This window comes from Colobus angolensis, unplaced genomic scaffold, assembly GCF_000951035.1.
Source record: "Colobus angolensis palliatus isolate OR3802 unplaced genomic scaffold, Cang.pa_1.0 Scaffold245, whole genome shotgun sequence".
Classification (NCBI taxonomy): Eukaryota; Metazoa; Chordata; class Mammalia; order Primates; family Cercopithecidae; genus Colobus; species Colobus angolensis.
In genome coordinates, this window is record NW_012115655.1 from 518,467 (window position 1) to 528,698 (window position 10,232).

Genomic DNA, 10,232 nt, shown 5'->3' on the forward strand with positions numbered 1-10,232 from the left:
ACCTGCAAATTTTATTGCAACTTCATTCATAATTGCCAAAAATGGGAAGAAACATAGGTAACCTTTAATAGTGAATGAATAAACAAGCTGTGAAACATCCACATATTAGAATATTATTCAGGAATAGAAATAAATGAGCTGTCAAGCAGTGAAAAGACATGAAGAAACTTTAAATGCACAATGCTAGGTGTAAAAAGCCAGTGAAAAGATCAATGGTCGTCCGGGGCTGGAGGAGAAGGAAGGTGTATCACAGGGGGATTTTGGGGGCAATGATTCTTTCTGTTTAATACTTTAATTGTAGATAACATGACATTATGCTTTTAGCAAAACCCATAGAACAACACAAAGAATGAATCCCAATATAAACTGTAGACTTTAGTTAATGCTGATCCATCAATATTGGTTCATAACTTGTAATAAATGTACCACACCAATGCAAGACATTAATAATAGGGAAAATGAGTGAGAGAGAAGACGGAGAATATGGGAACTTTCTGTACTTTTTACTCAACTTTTCTGTAAGTGTAAAACTGCCCTAAAATAATATCTATTCCTTTCAAAGAGAGAGAGAGAAACCAATTGGAGTTGAAGTCTAATTGTTTTTGCTTAATTTCAATTCTAGATAGATAATATGGTTTGCAACTCTTGGAGGGGATAAGAGTTAATACAAGATTGTTATTCAGTAAGTTACCAAAAAGATATCCAGGCTGCCAGATCTCTCCCCATGTTATATTAGAATAGCATGACAGGCCGGGCATGGTGGCTCACGCCTGTAATCCCCGAAGCAGGTGGGTTACTTGAGGTCAGGAGCTCGAGACCAGCCTGGCCAAGATGGCGAAACCCTGTCTCTACTAAAAATACAAAAATTACCTGGGTGTGGTGGCAGGTGCATGTAACCCCAGCTACTTGGGAGGCTGAGGCAGAAGAATCACTTGAAGTTGGGAGACGGAGTTGCAGTGAGCTGAGCTCGCGCCACTGCACTCCAGCCTGGGTGACAGAGCGAGACTCCATCTAAAAACAAACAAACAAAAATGACAATACAAGAGGTGTATGCAGAAGCCTAGTACACACCCAGAAGTAGACATTCCTACAGGACTATCTAAAAGTGGTATAGAAAGAGGAAACAAGGAGAGCAAGGAGCTGGGCTATGTATATGACTTTCTGGAACTCAAGATTCTGGTGAGGTCCAGAAAGCTGGGCATACCTGCTTGGTGGAAACCTTGGCCTGAGATGGGCAGAGCTGGCTCTCCTGGCATCCTTGTGTGCAAGCAGGATCTTGCGCACAAGGATATACAGGACATTCTGGAAGGTTGCTGCTGAGACACATCTTCCTGTCCTTGTCATCCTCATGGAGGGCTGGGCCTGTCCAGAGTTGGGTATATAGCCAAGTGCCAATAAGGCAGAGATTGAAATCTGAGTTTCTCTGAGCCCAAAGCCCTTGCACTTTCTGCCTCATCCCACTGTCTCTCTCAACAATTTTCTCCCTTTGGGCCTCTATCTTGAGCCCTCTATGTTTCTCCCTACACAACACCCAACCAACACAAAAGAGGCTAATACCTCTCTGTACCTCTCCGTTACATAGTTTTTAAATTTAACACTCCTTTATTAAGCAGTAACTTTGTGCCAAACCCTGTTAAGTTGGAGATACTAAAAGAGGAATAAGATTAAACTCAAGGATCTCACAGTCTAGAGATAAAGACATGTAAATTACAGTGAAACAAGATATTAATTGCTATAAATAAAGGGAAAAAATTTATTGGAACCACAATAATCCAGCATTTTGAACTCTACAGGATATTATGGAATTCTACAGGATATTATGAAACTCTATGAAAGTCCACGTAGTCTACATTTTTTTGTACCTCTCTATCTAGCTTTTTGCCAGAGCTTCACATTTAAAATTCCTTTCAAACCTCTCCCTCCTATTCATATTCTTCAGCCTTTTGTTTCTTCCTCAAGATTGCTAACTCTTGCTGATTTTCCAATTCAGTCAAACTGCTAGGCCACTGTATGCACATTCATCCAACATAATTACTGTGATTCTTTCACCTGCAGGAAAGAAGAAATGAGCTTTACCCACGGCACACTGTCATTAAGCAGGGGGGATTACCAACGTGCAACCTCAAGGCCATATTCCACAAGGAGGGTGATGTGGCCAGAAGTGAAATGATGCTATGGAGTCTAGATGACAGAGCCAGCCAGTTCCTTCCCACTGCCAACCCCTGTGTTAGGGCCAAACTCCAAGGTGGAACAGGGAGGATGGAGAGCAGTGAGCAACTAGTCCCAAGCCCCACATGTCAGGGCTTTTCTCGGGCGGTAGACAAGGGGAGGAATCAGGTATTGACAGTTCCCTGTTTTTCACACTGCCACAGGCAGGCCATGTTATGCACTCTTGTCTTGGGACAACTTATCACCAAATGCCTCACACAAAACCTCTACCTGCTTCTCTACATTCCTTTTCTGTTACTGTCCAGATTCCCAGGTTGCATTTTAGTAATATCACGGGAGGAGATGCTCCTCACAACCACAATGGACTCCTGACTTTCTGCCTCAACTCATGCCTTTCCTTCCCTCCTGGGATCTCTGAACCTTCTTCTGCACCTACCTTGACCTCTACTCACTATTCATTTGGCCAGGTTCAGATCTCCTGGGATCTTTCCTCAACCATCTTCATGCCCACACATCCTTCCTCTATAATATCTTTGTAGTGAATTAATCTGTTTTCAATTCTGATCCTTTGCTAGACTGTGGGCAATTTCAAGTCAGGAGAATTTTGTCTTTCCATTCCTAATGCCTAGCAGTGCCTAGAACTGTGTAGACAACAATGTATTTGTATTACTGTCTCCTTCCTAATGTGTAAATATATGTGATGTAGCACGTGGTTGAAAGTACACATTTTTGAGCTATCCTGCTTAGGTTTGAGTCCTGATTCAGTCATTTACTCTGGATTTGGGGGATGCATCTAATGTTATTCTTCCTTAGTGTCCTCAAATGTGAAACAGGAATAAAAATATTTATCTTATAGGTTTGTTGTGGGATTTGAATGAGTAGATAGATGATAGATAGATAGATAGATAGATAGATAGATAGATAGATAGATAGATAGATAGATAGATAGGTTTTGAATGATACCTGACACACATTAAGTGCTGGATAAGCATTAACTATCATCATTGTCATCATTACCATTATTATTATCATTATCATCAGATTTGTAGTCCTGACAATAGAGCACAGCACAACAGAGAATAGAGTTCTTGGTTCCCCACAATGCCTTTCTTGAGATTACAAAAATACTTGCTTAGATTTATCTGACTTCCAGATTATTCAGAATAAACAGCTAATACTGACCTTTCGTGTTCAGATCTGCTGACACAAGCTTGCTCCAGAGGGGTTTCTGCTGATTTAAATAAGTAGAACAACTGTTAAACAGTACTTTAGACAAAACCACAAACTCTTCTCTCAAATGACATTTATAATTAAAGAATAACTGGCTATTTATAAGGGGGGAAAGCCACCAGAATAGAAGATTTTTTTTAAAGGGGGGAAAAAGAGAAAATTGTGTTATTATTGGTAATGACTTTGGAAAGATAAGAAATGTTTCTTAAAAGGAAAATTAGCGAGGCTGTTAATTTTAGAATATTGCGTTCAATATGCTGGATTTCTTTAGAATGATACAGATATTGAGAAGGAAAATGCTAAGGGGAAGAAAAAGAAATTTTAGAAAAAAGCTATCCAGGCAACTGCAAGAAACTCAAGCCAATATGTAGCATGCATCTGCTGGCAATACCCTCATCAAATAAGAAAATAAGATACAAAACTGAAATTGCTATTCAAAGAAACTTGATAAACAAAATAATCCATTCAATATAACAGATGTCTGTACAATAGTGTGTGCCATGACTAAAATATCTGACCCACCCACCTACCCACTGGCATTGCTACCAAAAACATCAATTTAAACTGGGCAACCTGAAATGTGCAAAATAAAACTGGCTATAACTACAATGTCAGCAAAACATATTCACGCGGAAAAGACTGGAAGTATTTAAAAGGCATCATCTAAAAAGTGTGCTTCCAAATATTATACTCTCTCTCCTTGGCCCAGGTACATGTTCTGTCCTTATGACATTTTTTACCTCTAGTTCAGTTCATTGGTTCTGCAATTTTAATGAGATAAAAGAAGCTATGCTCAATTTAGTTCACTCAAAAGATATTTGTTACCCGTCCTGTATTCCAGGCCCAGCGGTAGTTACTGGAGATACTAAAATGAATGAGGCATGTTCAAGGTCTTGAAGAGTTGACACTCTAGTGCTATATCTGTTTCGGAGTAAACCGAAGCATCACTTCAGATCTATTTGAGTCTCTGCAAATCTGGACGCACTAGATGAATGGTTCATATTTATCTCTTTGGTGGAAAATTATCAAATTTTCTGGACTATTATATTTCCATTAAGAACATGAATGCCAGGTACCTAGTTTAAAGTTGCTGTTATGGACTAGCCTAAAAGATTTGGTATAAGGCAAGAGAAACTTCAGCACTTTGCGATCCAAATCTAATCAGTAGGAAAGTTACTTCTTATTTTTCATGTTTTCATATACAAAACGGAAGGTTTGAACAATGGCTTTTTATACCCACTGTGCCTTTCTTGGATACTGTGAATATTACCAGAGTGAAGCAATTCTCATATTTCAGGGGGAAAAAAAGATAATACACAAATGATAACTGTCAAAACAAAATTAATCATCATATTTTCCTGTTGCCTAATTTCTTGATTAACTTCTGATGGCCCTCTGAGACAATGAATAAAAATGCTCAAACAAAAAGGACCTTAAAAGGAGGTGAACTTTCATTGCACAGTGTTTCTGACAGTTTGCTCCTAAGCAAAGCAACTGGCGTCCCTGGGGACTCATTCAACATTCATTTGAATCATGGAGAAAGAGACCCAGTTTGGAAGATGTTTTTCTGCAGTACAGAGGGGGACTTTGATCCTAGCTCAGATAACAGCTGCTATCCCTGAGAGGATTTTCTGGTCGTTCTATCCCTCAGGCCAGGTAAGTCTCAAGGGAGGTGTCTAGTTGACCTCAGAGCTCAGCCAAGCAACTGATACCTGAGGGAGGGTCTTTGAGTGGGCAAAGGAGCCTGGCATCAAGTGTTATCATTCTGTCAGTCTCTCTCCTGGCTGGAGACAGAGCACACAGGAAAGGAACTCCTAAATGGAGCCAGGTCTCACCTGGATTTTCCCCCTCATTGTAAAATTGAAGGAAAGCAGGAAGCCAAAATACCATGATAGATTTTGGTCTCTGCCATTATGTTTTCTCACTATTCTGGAATTGTAACAAAGTGTTTCCTTTGAAATTCCTGACCCTTAGCTTTTAAATACAGAAGCAAAGGTGAATATGCATGATTAATCTCTTAGAAGAAAATAAAATATGTTGTATAGTTAATCAGGTAGCATGGAAGAATATAAGACTACATCAATATATCACCTTGTAGGAAACCATTTTTCTTTTTCTTTTTTTCTTTTCCTTTTTTAGAGATGGGTCTCACTATACTGCCCAGGCTGGCCTCAAACTCCTTGGGTCAAGCAATTCTCCCTCCTCAGTCTCCCAAGTAGCTGGGACTACAGGCATGCATAACTGGACTTAGCTCCTTTTCATTTTAGAATTAGGTATATTTGAAAAAGAATTGTAGTATCCCCTTTAAAATGTAAAAAATGACATTTATGCAGCTAACAGACACATGAAAAAATGCTCATCATCACTGGCCATCAGAGAAACGCAAATCAAAACCACAATGAGATACCATCTCACACCAGTTAGAATGGCGATCATTAAAAAGTCAGGAAACAACAGGTGCTGGAGAGGATGTGGAGAAATAGGAACACTTTTACACTGTTGGTGGGACTGTAAACTAGTTCAACCATTGTGGAAGACAGTGTGGCGATTCCTCAAGGGTCTAGAACTAGAAATAATACCATTTGACCCAGCCATCCCATTACTGGGTATATACCCAAAGGATTATAAACCATGCTGCTATAAAGACACATGCACACATGTGTTTATTGTGGCTCTATTCACAATAGCAAAGACTTGGAACCAACCCAAATGTCCATCAGTGATAGACTGGATTAAGAAAATGTGGCACATATACACCATGGAATACTATGCAGCCATAAAAAGGATGAGTTCATGTCCTTTGTAGGGACATGGATGCAGCTAGAAACATCATTCTCAGCAAACTATCACAAGAACAGAAAACTAAACACTGCATGTTCTCACTCATAGGTGGGAACTGAACAGTTGAGATCACTTGGACACAGAGTGGGGAACATCACACGCCGGGGCCTGTTGTGGAGTAGAGGGAGGGAAGAGGGATAGCATTAGGAGATATACCTAATGTAAATGACGAGTTAATGGGTGCAGCACACCAACATGGCACATGTATACATATGTAACAAACCTGCACATTGTGCACATGTACCCTAGAACATAAAGCATAATAAAAAATTTTTTTTAATGTAAAAAATTAATCTACATATTGACACTGTGAGGTAAAACTACATCTTTGTCATTGTATTTATGATATGAAACATCAGGGAAATCACTGAAGCTACAAAGACAGAAGAAAAACACTTTTATGATAATTTGTTTGAAAAGGTGACTATCATAGAAAACTCCAGCCATCACAAAATTATTCTGCCACTCATAGTTTAATAAGCCATTATTTTTCATTTGTGTAATCCTCTAACAAATAAAGGAGCTAACATTTATTTGTTAAGCACTTATTATGTGCAAAGCATTGTTTTAGATGCTGTGGGGAATAAAGATATTTATAACAGTCCCTAGATTTACTAGAGGGATTAAGACTGTACGTGGTAGGAAATGGTAAACACCATAGAGATGACATAAACTAGAGGAGTTAAAAAAAGTCTCCCAATGACCACCAGTCCCATACGCAGTTTTGATTTCAACTATTAACTCAATTGAAAGCTAATTTCAGGATATCAGGATATTTAGCCAATATCTTCCCCATCACAGAGAGAAAACGAGCTGCTATTAGCCCACAGAGAGAGGCTTACACCTCTCCGCAGATTTATGAAAGCGAATGAAGATAGGCAATTTGCCTATCTTTCTCCACTCTCCTCTCTTCTTTCAACCTTTATATTCAGGTAAGAAGTGTGGCACTGGCTGCAATAAAGGAAGCTGAAACAAGAAGAGAAAGAAAGTTGCTTCTCCAGTCTTCTGCAAGCCATCTTGCATTCTTGGGCAAACCTCCCTGGCTCCGCAGGGAATATGTGTTTGAGAACCCACATTCTGAAGGGAAGTCTGGCAATACCAAGGGTATCTTCAACTGATTCTTCTTAACAGGTCAAGAGCCAGAGCCTTGATGAGGGAAAGAGAGGAGATATTTTTGTTCTGTCTCAAGGAAAGTGCCTTCCTTTGAGTCCCTGAGACTAAAAACGTTGTCATTATAAGAACTATTGACAAACATTCAGCATGACAGGAATGTGTGTAAAATACACAATTGTGTAGAAAACACAAACTCCACATGTGATGGATTTTGTGTTTTAATTCAATAAGTTAGTTAGATGTCTTGCAGTATACGCTGGGCACCTGTTCAATATTTCTATTCTTTGGGAGAGGAGATCTTTACCACTTAAAATAACTAGATCAGTGAAAAAGATTCATTCTTACTCAAGCATTTATACCAATTATATCAGATGTGTTCATTCTTTCCCCTTTTTTTCCTACTTTCTAATACTTCAGATTGTCCATAATAGGATTCAATTAGGAAACTTACTTTGTACTTTGTGTCTTAACTTGGATTCTTAACCTTTTTATCTTTTATCCTTTTATGAAGATTTTACATTTCCCCGTTTCTGATATTACCCTTCTTCTAAAGACTTTCAGTGTGAATATCTTTTACAATCATCTCTACGTAATAGTGCTTTTTCACATATGTCCAGGTCCCCCCATCTATATCTGCACATTACATACCTATGAACCCGTATCAATACCCCGCCTACCTACCTATCATGCTAGGGTTGCAGGACGAGTATTCTTCTCTTTTCTGTGTGGACGCCTCTTCTTGTACAGCCAACCAGAACATCCTTGATTGTTTACAAGATGTAGCCTTGTCTTTTCCTTGTCTTCTTTTGACACTTTGCCTCATTAAGTTTTTTTTTCTGTTCATTATTATCATTGTCAAGTTCAGCAGGTAAGGTCAGTAATACACCTTCACAGTCCTACCTCAGGGCTGTATCAACTCTCCAGTCAACCTTATGTCATAATTTAGTTCACATTGTCTTTCCCTCTTCCCGTCACAAGACATCACACAGGTCCATTACACTGAGGACATTATGCTGATTAGACCTTGTGAGCAAGAAGCAGCAGCTACTCTAGACTTATTGGTAAGACATGTCAAAGAGTGGGAAAGAAAGCCTAAAATACGGAGGCGTTCCACCTCACTCAAATTTCTAGGGGTCTAGTGGTGTGGGGCATGCCCAGATACCACTTCTAAAGTCAAGGATAAGTTGTTGTGTTTGTTCTCTCCCACAACTAAGAAAGAAGCACAGGGCCTACTAGGCCTCTTTGGATTTGGAAGGCAGCATATTCCTCATCTGGGTGTGTTACTCTAGCCCATTTACCGAGTAACCCAAAAAGCTGCTAGTTTTTAATGGGCCTCAGAAAAAAAGAAGGTTCTGCAACAGATTTAGGCTGCAGTACAGGCTGTTTTGGCACTTGGGCCATATGAGTCACCAAATCCAGTGGTGTTTAAAGGCTCAGTGGCAGATAGGGATGCTGTTTGGAGCCTTTGGCAGGCCCCATAAGTGAATCACAGTACAGGCCTTAGAATTTTAGGATAAGACCCTGCCATCATTTACAGATAACCACTCTCCTTTTGAGATACAGGTATTGCCCTGCTACTTGGCCTCAGTAGAAACTGAACATTTGACTGTGGGCCATCAAGTTACCATGTGACCTGAGTTGCCTATCATGAACTTGGTGTTATCTGACCCACCACGCCATAACATTAGGCATTTACAGCAACACTCTACAGTCAAATGGAAGTGGTTTATACATAATAGGACCCAGCAGGCCTTGAAGGTAAGGGACATGAAGAAATGGCCCAACTGCCAGGAACCCCACTCATGCTACACTGATTCTCTCTCCCAGCCTGCATTTCTGGCCTCATGGGGAGTTCCCTGCAATCAGTTGACAGAGAAAGAGAAGACTTGGGCCTGGTTTACAGATAGTTCTCCACAATACGCAGGTACTACCTGAAAGTGGACAGTTGCAACATTGCAACCCTTCTCTGGGCCATCCCTGAAGCACAGCAGTGGAGAGAAATTCTCCCAGTGGGTAGAATTTGAGGATACACCTGGTTGTTCACTTTCTTTGGAAAGAGAAATGGCAAGACAAGCAGTTATATTCCAATTCATGGGTTGTGGCCAGTGATTTGGCTGGATGCTCAGGGAAACAGAAGGAACATGGTTGAAAATTGGTGATAAAGAAATGTGGGAAAGAGGTAGGCAGATACACATCTCTGAATGGACAAAAATATGAAGATATTTCTGTCCTATGTGAATGTTCACCAAAGGGCGGCCTCAGCAGAGGAGGATTTTAATAATCACAGGGATAGAATGTCCATTCTATAGATACCAGTCAGCCTCTTTTCCCAGCCAGCTCTGTCATTGCCCAATGAGTTCATGAACAAAGTGGCCAAGGCGGCAGAGATGGAGTATATGCATAGGCTCAGCAACATGGATTCTACTCCCAAAGGCCAATCTGACTATGGCCCACTACTGAGTACCCAGTCTGACAGCAACAAAGACTAACACTGAGCCCCCAATATGGCACAGTTCCCAGGGGTGATCATCCAGCTACCTTGTGGCAAATTGATTATATCCGACCATTTATTTCTATCATAGAAGGGGCAGAATTTTGTCTTTACTGGAATAAACACTCTAGATATAGATGTTTCTTTCTTGCACACAATGCTTCTGCCAAAACTACCACCCAAGGACTTACAGAATGCTTTATCTACTGTGCGGCATTCCACACAGCATTGCTTCTGATCAAGAAACTCACTTCACAGCAAAAAAAAAAAAAAAAAAAAAAAAAAAAAAAAAAAAAAAAAGGTGTGGCAATAGGACTATGTCTGTAAAATTCGCTGGCCTTATCATGTTTCCCATTATCCTGAAACAGGCATGATAAAACAATGGAAT